Genomic DNA, 14214 nt, shown 5'->3' with positions numbered 1-14214 from the left:
AAATTGTAAGACATTTCCAGGGGCAGATGTGGACTCTGACCACAATCTATTGGTTATGAACTGCAGATTAAAATTGAAGAAACTGCAAAAAGGTGGGAATTTAAGGAGATGGGACTTAGATAAACTGACTAAACCAGAGGTTGTACAGAGTTTCAGAGAGAGCATAAGGGAACAATTGACAGCAGTGGGGGAAAGAAGTACAGTAGAAGAAGAATGGGTAGCTCTGAGGGATGAAGTAGTGCAGGCAGCAGAGGAACAAGTAGGTAATATGACGAGGGCTAGTAGAAATCCTTGGGTAACAGAAGAAATATTGAATTTAATTGATGAAAGGAGAAAATATAAAAATGCAGTAAATGAAGCAGGCAAAAAGGAATACAAACGTCTAAAAAATGATATCGACAGGAAGTGCAAAATGGCTAAGCAGGGATGGCTAGAGGACAAATGTAAGGATGTAGAGGCTTATCTCACTAGGGGTAAGATAGATACTGTCTACAGGAAAATTAAAGAGACCTTTGGAGAAAAGAGAACCACTTGTATGAATATCAAGAGCTCAGATGGAAACCCAGTTCTAAGCAAAGAGGGGAAAGCAGAAAGATGGAAGGAGTATATAGAGGTTCTATACAAGGGCAATGTACTTGAGGACAATATTATGGAAATGGAAGAGAATGTAGATGAAGATGAAATGAGAGATACGATACTGCGTGAAGAGTTTGACAGTGCACTGAAAGACCTGAGCCGAAACAAGGCCCCGGGAGTAGACAACATTCCATTAGAACTACTGACGGCCTTGGGAGAGCCAGTCCTGACAAAACTCTACCATCTGATGAGGAAGATGTATGCGACAGGTGAAATACACTCAGACTTCAAGAAGAATATAATAATTCCAATCCCAAAGAAAGCAGATGTTGACAGATGTGAAAATTACCGAACTATCAGTTTAATAAGTCACAGCTGTAAAATACTAACACGGATTCTTTACAGACGAATGGAAAAACAGGTAGAAGCCGACATCAGGGAAGATCAGTTTGGATTCCATAGAAATATTGGAACACGTGAGGCAATACTGACCTTACGATTTATCTTAGAAGAAAGATTAAGGAAAGGCAAACCTACGTTTCTAGCATTTGTAGACTTAGAGAAAGCTTTTGACAATGTTGACTGTAATACTCTCTTCCAAATTCTAAAGGTGGCAGGGGTAAAATACAGGGAGCAAAAGGCTATTTACAATTTGTACAGAAACCAGATGGCAGTTGTAAGAGTCGAGGGACATGAAAGGGAAGCAGTGATTGGGGAGGGAGTGAGACAGGGTTGTAGCCTTTCCCCAATGTTATTCAATCTGTATATTGAGCAAGCAGTAAAGGAAACAAAAGAAAAATTCGGAGTAGGTATTAAAATTCATGGAGAAGAAATAAAAACTTTGAGGTTCGCCGATGACATTGTAATTCTGTCAGAGACAGCAAAGGACTTGGAAGAGCAGTTGAACGGAATGGACATTGTCTTGAAAGGAGGATATAAGATGAACATCAACAAAAGCAAAACGAGGATAATGGAATGTAGTTGAATTAAGTTAGGTGATGCTGAGGGAATTAGATTAGGAAATGAGACACTTAAAGTAGTACAGGAGTTTTGCTATTTGGGGAGCAAAATAACTGATGATGGTCGAAGTAGAGAAGATATAAAATGTAGACTGGCAATGGCAAGGAAAGCATTTCTGAAGAAGAGAAATTTGTTAACATCGAGTATGTCAAGAAGTCATTTCTGAAAGTATTTGTATGGAGTGTAGCCATGTATGGAAGTGAAACATGGACGATAAATAGTTTGGACAAGAAGAGAATAGAAGCTTTTGAAATGTGGTGCTACAGAAGAATGCTGAAGATTAGATGGGTAGATCACATAACTAATGAGGAGGTATTGAATAGAATTGGGGAGAAGAGGAGTTTGTGGCAGAACTTGACGAGAAGAAGGGACCGGTTGGTAGGACATGTTCTGAGGCATCAAGGGATCACAAATTTAGCATTGGAGGGCAGCATGGAGGGTAAAAATCGTAGAGGTAGACCAAGAGATGAATACACTAAGCAGATTCAGAAGGATATAGGTTACAGTACGTACTGGGAGATGAAGAAACTTGCACAGGATAGGATAGCGTGGAGAGCTGCATCAAACCAGTCTCAGGACTGAAGACCACAACAACAACAGTGGTGAATTTCTTTTTTTTCAGTATTTGAGGAGGTTTTATATTTTTCAAAAATCCTTTTTAAATGTGGATCTTGAAAACAATTAGTTGTAGAGTGTGACAGTACAGATTCTGACCCTATACTTGAAAGTTCAAATGTACCCATATGCTCTTCTGCTACAGTGCAGCGGCATCACTGATGGTGATCCCCGTTCGTTTCAGAAGGGATGACTGGCGTGTAGCATGCAGGGGTGAGTTACTCATACAGGAGCACTCTTACATGGCAAGTCCTGAGAGTCTTTGCTTCTCACAATCATGCATAAAAGTGAAAACATTTTACTGATAGTCACACCAGAGCTAAACACACATATAATATGTCAAGTGTGAACAAAGTTAGAATTTTGAAGTTCAGAACTATGGTTCATACCTAGGAGAGTGGATTGGATTGGATTGTTGGGGGAGGAGACCAGACAGCAAGGTCATCAGTATCATCAGATTAGGGAGGGATGGGGAAAGAAGTCGGCTGTACCCTTTAAAAGGAACCATCCTGGCATTTGCCTGGAGTGATTTAGGGAAATCACAGAAAACCTAAATTAGGATGGCTGGACGCGGGTTTGAACTGTCGTCCTCCCAAATGCGAGTCCAGTGTGCTAGCCACTGCGCCACCTCGCTTGGTATACTTAGGAGTCTTGTTGTGTAATGAAAAGGTGACCATACAGTAATGAACCAGCAATGGTAAACTCATACAAGCGGTTGATAAAGGAGTGCCTGCAATTGTTGTGTGAATGCAATCTGAACTAGTGGGGATCTGTTACTCAATTGAAAGTGGAATAAAATAACTTTATCATACAAAAGTGTTCATGTAATAAAATCTCTTCAGTATTAATAGAATATTTTGGAAGGAACAGAATTGTAGAACAGTGTTAGAGAATAGATAAGGCATGCATCATAGGCTCACATTCAGACCTTTAGTTATCAGCATGTGTACGTTGGGAGTATGGTCACCCTCTACAACTGGTTACTTATTAATGTCTGATGTCTAATTTTTTTAACCTGCCAGGCTACAGCAAGTATTAGTTAACCATATTCACTAATAAAAGCAATAAAATAGTAGAAAATCCAGGATGGAATGTAACAAGGATGCTTGCTGCTCACAATAGAGTGGAGATGCTGAGTCACAGATAGGCACAATGAAAAGACTGTCACAAAATAAGCTTCCAGCCAACAAGGCCTTTGTCAGAAATAGACAGACAGACACACACACACACACACACACACACACACACACACACACACACACACTCATGCAAACACAACTCACATACACATGACTGTAGTCTCTGGTAGCTAAAGCCACAGTGTAAGTGTGTGTGTGTGTGTGTGTGTGTGTGTGTGTGTGTGTGTGTGAGAGAGAGAGAGAGAGAGAGAGAGAGAGTCATCTATTTTTAACAAAGGCCTTGTTGGCCGAAAGCTTATTTTGTTACAGTCTTTTTGTAATGTCTATCTGTGACTCAGCATCTCAACTATAAGGTGAATAGCAGCCATCCTTTTCATAATATTGTTCCATAAAATAGTATGGGTGGCTTACAAATTGCAGTATCAGATTTATAAAGTCTCTTTTGCACACTTCCATTTGAATATCTACAGATTATGGATAAAGTATTATCGACTCTTGTTATAATTTTTATACTTATTCTAGCCTATGCAAGTCTGTTGTAACACAAGCATGATGGTTGTTATATAACAGCTGATCATCATTGATATAAACAGTGAAAATAAATAAGAAGAAAAGGAAAGTCTATTACTCAGGTGCTGTGCAAGGAAACTTAAAATTCTTTCAAAATTCCTAGCTGTCAGCAGCTGAACTTTAGTGAAGATTAAGACTTATGAGGTAGCATTCTAACAGATCAGTAAGCTTACAAAGAGGTTTTGGGGGAGTGACATAAAAGGGATAATCAGCATGGCAGGGGCTATGTGCAATGAGATTTGGACAGGGGAAAGGTTGTTCATTGTGATAGGATGGGTATTGTTGAACAGAGGTACTCTAGGGCAGGAGTGTAATGTGGGTAAATTGGAGAACTTTTTGAGGTGGTGTCTGGAGAGCTCTTGCAGTTGTTGGAGACCAGGGCCTCAAATTTGGGGGTTGGGATGCAGGTAATTAAGGTAATGTAGCTGTATCTTGCAATGAGAGTAAAAGCAGTCTACTGATGTCTGTGCCATATTTGTAGGTCGCTGTGATAGGAATTTTTAGAAGGATGTGGCTGTTTGGGCATGGGGGAGGGGGAGGGGGAAATTTCATGGGTTAGGAAGCATTTAAGAAACAGATAGCAGTATGAGTATTAGCTAGGGATAGGCATGCTTTTCTAAACTGATGCAGACAGTGAAGCAGTACTCTATAGGTGATGGGATGTCACTATATTAAGATGGAAATGGAACTTAAACAGCATCAGGAATTAATAAGTATTGGAAATGCTGTTGGAGGAATATTGGAGATAAAACTAGGTGGAATATGTTAAAAAGAAAAATGAAAATTGCTATAAAATAAAAGAAATAGCTGCAGGAAATAGAAAAATAAACATATCAAAAAGGTAGGTGGAATATGTTAAAAAGAAAAATGAAAACTGCTATAAAATACAAGAAATAGCTGCAGGAAATAGAAAAAGAAACATAACAGATTGTTGTAAAGGGTTACGAGGAAAACAGTTTGAAGGTCTGTGAAAAGGAAATGCAAAATCAGTTTATGTTGTGGTATGTAGGATGATTCTGTAGCATAAAAATATCTATATGAGCAACTGTGAACATTGCATGTGAAAAAATGGAGTTTTGTGGGCAACATTCACATGAAAACATAATGTGAAATAATGAGGGGAACAGTATGTGGAAGAGGGGTGGAAAGATTAGGGGTAAAATGAGGTAATTTTATAATTAAATAATGTTAAACTGAAACCTGGTAGTCAGGTACGTAGCTGAAAGACATTGCTAAGCTTTCTGATGATTTTCTTCTTCAGAGATAACTAGCACTGAATAAATGTACACACATACACCCATGAAGTTACATTGTCCTGGCTAACTACACTGTACTGACTCTGTAGATCAATGGAATGAGGAGTCAGACAACTCAGTTGAAAGGCCTTTCTTAGGCACTTGCCCAGTACATCTTGTTCTAGTCACAGGTGCAACCCATTCTACGAGAGGCAGGGCAACTTGTGAAAACTGTCACATCACATACCAGTTCTCCTGTAAATTTTGCTCAGCCTTTTATATGGGCACAATCACAAACTATGTGTCGACCAGAATGAAGGGCCACAGTCAAATTGTGTCTAAAAGCAGGTTTGAATACCCAGAGGCAGACAATGTTTCTCAGCATAATATTCTCAATTTCAATGACTGCTTCACATTCCATGCCATCGGAACCCTCCTCTCCCCCTCCTCTCCCCCTCCTCTCTCTCCTGGTATGAGACTACACAAACAGTGTACATGAGAGCTGTCCTTACAAAATGTCATTTGATCCTCTAATCCTCCTGGTCTTCATCTCCACTGTACACTCTTCCACACACATCACCATCCCTGTCCCATGTTTCCCACTTCACTCGTTACATATTAACATCCTCTGCAAGTTGTCCCCCGCTTCCTCTGTTCTATCTACCCCCTCTCCCCTCAGTCCACTCAATCACATCATTATGTCTGAGTATGCATGCATGGACACACACACACACACACACACACACACACACACACACACACACACACACACAACTCACCCTGCCTGTGCCAGAGTGTGAACTCACATAATTTTTCTAATTTAATTACTGAATAGTGGGATGTACTTTAAGTTTGACATGACCTATCTGCACAGTACAAGGATATTACAGAAAATATTTCAAGTTCACATTTTATGTCTCCTGTTTCAGTACTCAGCTGATGCTTTTCTTCCTTTCCTTATTTTAAATACAATCTTACACATTATATTTTTCATCTATGATTGAAGGCCAGTTACAAAAACAAGTCTGCATCTTCTAGGAGTGTAAATTAACAGTGCTAGACCAAACCTGGCAGCTTGTAGGCAGGAGACTGACTTTGAACATTCTAAAATCGTGGATTACTTCCACAGAATATCAACAGACAGGAAAAAAGAATCTAGAAGACAAGAATGGGGCAAGAGAAAATAAAATAAAAAATGAAATAATTTAGGAACTGGTGTTGACCCATGTACAAAGTTTAAGAACAAAGAATTGATGAAGACAGAAGATGAGAGAGAAGTGACAAAAAAGACAGAAAGAAGAGAGGAGGGTAAGAACAGACGCATAGTAATGGGTTATGACCATGAGCTAAGAAGCATAAAGCAGAAACTCATGCTAGGAAGCATAAGTCAAATTTAGCTTGAGTAAGAACAAATGATTTGTTGCAATTTACCAATAGTTAATTATTAATGCAAGTCCCAACAGCTGTTTCATTTTGTTTGCATATATCTTGACTCATTTTACATCTCTGAGGGTTATCTTTCAAAATGGAATCAATAGAACATGATGAACATTTGGAAGTATGACTAGCTTGATACAAGCCTGCATTTACTCATTGTTGAAAGTTTCTCATCTATAAAACTAAACACAAAAGCACAGAAGAGAAAAGTATATCTTTCTTCTTTGTTTTGTGACTTGAGACTGAGTGTACAACTATACCTCTGTGAATGACTTATTACTGATTTCAGTTGCACACTTCTTTTTTGTTCTCATTAAAGTTAAATAAAATGCTTTAGTCTGAGCGGCAGTGATTTATAACTTCCTTTAATTCATTCTGTTTTTCATTATCCATCTACATTGATATTTTATCCTGTGTTTGCAGTTTACTTTTCTTCATCAGATCCCCAAATTTCTCTCTTTCCTTCATGTAACGTGTGTTCTATACTGGTTCTTCAATTTATGAAAATAATTTATGTTTTTGCTTTGACACAGCCATAAACATCTGTGAGAGCATGTACAATCAATCAGGTTATAGCTACTGAATTAAAGATTGTGCTGGTTGGCATGCCTTTGCCTGTCAATAGATTTGTGATGATCAATGCGCTGCATGTCATGCATCGCTGGGAGGACAGTGACGGCAGCAAGCATGGTTGTCACATGGAGGACCATCGAGTGATAACAAGCAAATGCAGGCTGTATATGGGGCAGGACACAATGGAATGTGTGTGTAACAAGTGGGGCAATGGCAGTCTGTGTTATGTGACTGACTTGCAAATTTGCAGTAATTACTGTGGTTAAGAATGTGGAGACAATGAGTCCCTGTCTTCAGAGAGGAATGAGGACTGTGTAGCAAGGGCATGAAGGTATGTTGCTTTTCATGGAACATGGCAGATGGGAGCACCTTTCTGTTCTGTAATATGGATGGGCTGAGTCAAGGTACTGTTATGCGACAGGCCTTCTGAGTAATTCCGTATGGAAGGGAATTTGCTGCTCTGGACTGATGTTATTCATTGCTTATTTTTACAATGTTTTGCTACAAACTTATGGGCAGTATAGTTAGTATTTGCCTTGTGGCCCCCAAAGCATTATAAAACTCACATAACAGAACAGATACAATTTGTGATTCTTTGCCTATCAGGTTAGTGTGTATGTTGTGGTGCAAATATTAAGTCCACAGCACAGTGATGTGGGGACTGGGTTACAGTGCATTTCTGGTATCAAATCATTTTCACCTCAGTGTGGAGTGCTAACTGTAGCACTAGTTCTCATGTGCATTCTTCTGCATCTTGCTGGGCAGCAGGAGCTGCATTGTATAGTATCTCTGTTTCAGTTGAACCTTAGGTATGGTAACTACCAGTTACCTATATGGAGTCCACTCCAGGTAGCTGAGTACTCAGTGTGACAGAGTGTCATACCTAATGGCCCGGGTTCAATTCCAAGCTGGGTCAGAGATTTTCTCCGCTGAGCGACTGGGTGTTGTGTTGTCCTTATCATCATCATTTCACCCCCATTGACATGCAATTTAGGGCAGTGGCATCAACTCGAAAGACTTGCACCAGGTGAACGCTCTAGCTGACGGGATGCCCTAGCCATGCAGAATTTCCATTTACCTATTTGGACAGTAAACAGAAAGGCCCAAACAAGTAATGACAGATAGATGAGAGGAAATGTACCACATTGGTGACAAAAGATTCAACTACATGAGCCACTTCACCGAAGTTCACAAGTTATGTAAATGTTTGTTTTGTATCTTGATAGTCTTTATGTCCTACATTAATGTGCTTTTAAATTAATTAATTAATGAAATAGATTGTAGTTTTGAATTTTGGTAATGCTATTGTTGGTTTCAGATTTTAGTTATTCTATTAATGGTATTAAATGAAAATTTCAAATAGGAGGGCAAGGGGCCCTCTGTAGAAAATGATAAATTGACTGGGACTACATGAAGGATCCATACTAAAATCTGTATTGGAATAATTCTGAGCTGGGTTTGTTTTGGATTATGGGTTTGCTATTATCACTATGAAACATGGGATAACTTGTATGTCTGGAAATAAGTGTAACTGCACATCTCTCACCATTAGTTTTACTGGTAGACTGCATAAATCTTTTCCATTCGGGAATAGCTGGCTACTGCTAAGGGGGTTTTTCAAGTGGAGCGACTTACCACAAATCCACAGTATATGTTTCGAGATAGGTGTGAATATGTCTGATAGGATGCGACTGTTCATGTTCAATTCAAGAACAGTAATCTGCCATAATGCATTTCTTGACTTACATTGAAATATCTGAGGTTCTACACCACCTAGGTGGTCTATTTCTGTTGCAAAGGGAGACAATTCAAGCCTGCAGGTCTCTTCACATGTTGGGAGAGTTAAGGCTGGCAGATGCATCCTGTGAAAGTATTCCACAGAGTGACAGTGGAGACAATGAAGTACAAGTTGACAGCATGTTACACTTGGCTATTCAGTGTTATAGACAGATGACAGCTCCATCTGTTGAGAGTTTTTATGTAGAAGCTCACTTAACAGTTGCTTATAAGTACTCACTTAATAAACTGAAAATAACTCCACTATATAAACATGAGCTCAATGAAGTTATTTTGTCTACTCACATAATATAACTGGACAGGACATGCTGGGGAGGTACAATCTTTTTGTAAACTGAAAAGCGAGCAGTGCTTGTGGTAAAGAAGTCACCTATCCTGGAAGAACGCTACACCTACTATACAGGAAGACTAAGAATCAATTTCACCTCTAGCAGTGTAGAATAGTGTGCAGAGATATATGTAGACTCTGTCCATATGCATTACTTGTGTTAGTATTATTAGTTAATCGTATCTGCATTCCATGTAGTATTAACACATTTTGTAAAAAATAAACCCATCTCCCAGGCACATCTGTGCACTGCATTGTCAGAGATTCATAAAGCATTCTGTGGTGCATTGGTATAATTTTGCAAACCACCCTGTAGTTGCTTCTGATGTAGTGGGGTAGACAGAGTGCAGAGTGGGAATCATCTGAACAAACTTCAGTTCAGACCTGCAAAGAACGAAAGTGCATGACAATAATCCAGCAACCTACCTTCTCTTGTGATTCTATTCCACATGTATCCCCCCCCCCCCTCTGTTCTCCACCCTGTTACATCCTTGAAACACAATTTATCTCTTAATATGGCTCTACTACACTTCATTTAAAGATAAACATTAATTTTATACTGCTAAAATAATATTTTTAATAATCTGTGATTTTTCCATCCCTTGCAGTGTAGAAACTATTAGACCAAAAGAAAAAAATGAATTTCTGTAGGAAATTTAATGAAGTGTAATATTGTATCAGGAAACATTTTTGCTAGAAACTGTGGGTTTTGAGTTATCCAAGAGAAACATAAAACAGTGACCATTGGAAACCTGACAATCCAAATGCTCACACCCCATTAGCCAGGGCTTTTAGTATGTTGTCCATGGCACTCCTGCCTACCACAGTGCAAAAATTTGTGACTACATGAATTTTTTCCCCTCCTCAACATTTTCAGGTCTTTGTTGACTTTATAATATTCTTAGGAACTGTTGCAAAAGCAGAAAACGTTTTTTAAATTACAAAAACACATATAGGTTGATCTGTGGTGCTACAAATCAAAAATCCTGTAGGTACCTAAAACCCTTCAGACATTGACACTTCTGTCAGTACATCTACTAATTGATGCTATTTGTAATCAACAACAAAAAACTTTTCCAAACTATCTGTAACATCCACAAAAATGACACATGGCAGAAGTAAGGCTTTCACAAAAACTCAGCAACTTCCAACACAGTGCAGAAAGGAATTCTTCAGTCTTGAATAACAATTTACAATAAGCTCCCACTGAATATAAAAAGGTACTTACAAGAGTAAAATGAAACAGTTCTTCGTAAACCATAGGGCATATAACTTAAATGAATTTCCAGAGGTATAAGTTATTTAAAAGTTTTATTATAATACAAATTATGTTGTAATATTCAATGGTAATGTATGTAATAGCGCAGACCTTGTATGTATATTGTCTGCAGTGTTGTTTTTCCTGAAACCTTGAATGTAATATTGTGTACCTTATATGTATATTGTTTGCTTTTTTCCACTTTTCCTCCATGCAATATTGTCTTCTTTGACTTATGTTTCACTATAGTACAGTCTTCATACAGAAAGTAATTTCACAGGGCCAAATAAAAATCAAAGTAATCATAAAATGACCTCTGCTAACTGAAGTCTTCAGAAGATACACAAAGCAGTTACATATCAATGAAAATAATCAAATTTTTAAAATATAAAACTGGATAGATGAAAAAATCTGCTCAACAAGTGTAGCAGGAGAACACACACTTATGAAGTTTCAGAAAATTTGCAAACTTTCAGAGCCAGTGGCTCCTTCTTATGGTAGAAGGGTTGACTGAAAGGAAGAACAATGAAGAAAAAGGACTAGTGAGGTTTAAGAAATGGGGAGAGTTTGGAATAGTCACCCAGAACCCCAGGTCAGGGGAGACTTACCAGACAGGATGAGAAGGAATGAGTCTTTCCTTCTCGTCCCATACAGTAAGTCTCCTCTGAGTTGTGTTTCGGGACAACTTTTCCGAAGTCTCCCCATTTCTTAAGTCTTGCCAGTTCTTTTTCTTCATCCATCTCTTTCCCCCTCAACCCTTCTGCCAGAAGAGGGAGCCATTGGCGCCAAAAGCTTGTAGATTTTGTTAATTTTTATATGTGTGTTTTATTCTGCCACTGCTTCGTGAGCAGATTTTTTATCTATCCAGTTAGTCATTACACAGTATCACAAAAGATCTCTTTTCCAACCCCACAAAAAAGAAGATTGGTCTATAAAAGTGTTGTCAGAAGTCTTACTAATATTGATCAGCAGAAGTAGCTCTCCAAGACTTCTGTTTGTCCTTACAGATAATTAAAAGGTTAATACAAAATACATTTTTTAGTGAGTATGCATCCCAGTATGATATCAGAATATTCCTGCATCTCTGTATACAAAATCAGTTAAATAGGATAATGCAGAAAACCTGAAAGAATTTTAGACATCATACTTTTTTGCACACTAAAGTTGACAGGTTAATAAGTAAAAACTATAATGAGTAAAATAAAGTATTATATTATCTAGTAAATGAAACTGATGTCATCACAATCTCACCTGCACAGACAGACATAGAAACACACATATGAAGACCCGACCCTATGGAAAAACTGGGGTAAGTCCATTTAACTATTGAATGAGTTTATAGCATATTCTGATGGCCAGCTGTCAGTACTATAAGGCAGTTAAAATTACTTTCAAATAACATGGCAAGTCACTGGGATACAGAGGGTTTCACTTTTAATGGTAATGGAAAGAATTTTGTAAGTTGATCTTCCCATGGAAAGAATGGGGTCCAAGGTTTGTGTCAGCTGTTTACATTACACCTGATAGAACAGTTGAGTTGTGACTGCAAACGTGGTCAGTTTAGTTTCTCACTCTGTGTTATTTCCTTACAGTAACAGTGTTTAATTTGAAGTGTGATAGAAGTTTCCCATATTGAGAAATTGGAAGAAGTGATTTAATGTAAGTTGAAAAAAACCTTTTCTAGACAAGATCACATTAATTATTGTTTATTATTGATGACCAGTTTTGACAGTTGAAAATGTGGTCTTCTGAACTTTAAAAAATTTCTGGTTACAAATTGCATTCCATTATGAGTTTATCACTCACATCATGTTGTCTTTATGGTGGAAAATATTCAGCACATTATACATAGGTTCGTAAAAAGTAAAACTACATACTTATAAAAAGCACATTTCAAAATGGGCATATTCAGACATATAGCACTCCACAGAGGCTTGTTAGTTCTTACAATGCTTGATATACAGTAAAAATGCACATTTTTTCAAGTGCGATGGTAGCATGGTCCTCTTAGGACCTTTAAAATGTGTGAATCATCACAAGTTGAAGGTCAGCCTACCCATACAATCAGCTAAAAAGGAAAAGGTTATGGAATAATATGCAATGTTTGTAGGAACTGTAGGTCAGTGTCTCATGAGTTAGGCAGTGACTGGAAATGCTTATTGTGTGAGTGTTTCAAACAAATCAGACCCCATAAAAGAGAATGGTTTATCAAGAATTTTAAGTTGTTAGGTAACTAGAATGATCAATCTTTATATCTAACTAGCTTAATTTCTATGACATTAATTGCTCATTGGAGGCCTAGGCATGATGATTCCAATGCCAGAGATTGCTCTTTCCATTAAATTGTAAGATTCAAACAAAACGATACCATGAGTGAAATTTTGGTTTGCCAAAAAGCCTTCACTGCTTTCCAAGGAATAACAAAGTGCAGACTGTGGATTATACAGTTGAGTATAAAGTATACGGGAATATCCCCGAAAGACAAATGAGGTATGTATGCTAACCAGCCATGGAAACTATTTAAAGAAAAGATGGTAGCCATTATAAACTTCATAGGTGTATTTAAGGGAAGAGAGGGCCACTACGGCAAGGGAAAGACAGACGGAATTTATCTCCCAGAAGAACTATAATAAAAAAAGGCATGAGTTATTAAAACAAAAATAAACTGAGCTACCTGTTGCATATGGGCATACCTCAAAATATTTAACAGCAAAATCAACTTATCAATTGAGTACTCTCATACTGATGTCTGCTCAACATGTGACAAATTGCAAGCAGTATTAAAAGGTTTTAATGGAAAGCTCTCACAAAACATATCTGAAAAAGAAAACTTAGAAATTACAAATAAAACTGAAGTATTTAGTACTGAAGACTAAGTTCACAAGCAAAGGGCTGGTACATTTTATTCAATAAAACGAAAAGTGAGGCAAGAAAGTAAAAAGATAACAGAAAATGAAGCAATATGCAGGAACTATAAAAAAAATACCTACCCATGCCAAATATCAGCACTAATGATGTACATTACATGTGTCAATTATCATTTTACAGTTTCAACATTCATCAGATGTTCAACAGTGATGCAATATTTTATACTTACACTAAAGAAGTAGGGAATAAAGTTATTAGTTTTTTGCACAATTTATGTGAGTGAAATCCTTGATCCAAAACTGAGGCTTCCTGTAATATTCTGTGATTCATGCTCAGGACAGAATAAGAACTACACAGTTTTCTTATACCTTCATTATATCGTTCATACCATTTAGAAATTAGATAATGTCAAAACAGTATTTCCAATAAGAGAACACTCATAGATGGAATGTGATAAAAACTTTGGCTTGATAAAAACAAAAACTATTGCAGGGTTACCAGAAGATTGGGTTAATGCTTTTGAAACTGCAAAAGTTAATGCAAGGCCTGACAAAGATTCCTGTTCAACAAGAAATTATACAATATTGGACAACATTTTTAAAAGCATGTTGCAAACAGAAGTGTTCTTTCAAGACATGTTTGTTCAGAGAATCTCTGGTTGTGAAAATGGTCCAAACGGCTCTGAGCACTGTGGGGCTTAACATCTGTGGTCATCAGTCCCCTAGAACTTAGAACTACTTAAACCTAACTAACCTAAGGACATCACACACATCCATGCCCGAGGCAGGATTCGAACCT

General features: G+C 37.7%; 1 protein-coding gene across 1 annotated transcript in view; it reads right to left on the bottom strand.

Annotated features, from left to right (window-relative positions):
* LOC126456165 (Down syndrome cell adhesion molecule-like protein Dscam2) overlaps nt 1-14214 on the bottom strand; it is a 358605-nt gene that overhangs the window by 23700 nt on the left and 320691 nt on the right. The window lies entirely within an intron of this gene.

Source organism: Schistocerca serialis, chromosome 2 (assembly GCF_023864345.2).
Source record: "Schistocerca serialis cubense isolate TAMUIC-IGC-003099 chromosome 2, iqSchSeri2.2, whole genome shotgun sequence".
NCBI classification, from domain to species: domain Eukaryota; kingdom Metazoa; phylum Arthropoda; class Insecta; order Orthoptera; family Acrididae; genus Schistocerca; species Schistocerca serialis.
The sequence above is the reverse complement of the archived record's forward strand: the minus strand, read 5'-3'. Positions and strand labels throughout refer to the sequence as shown.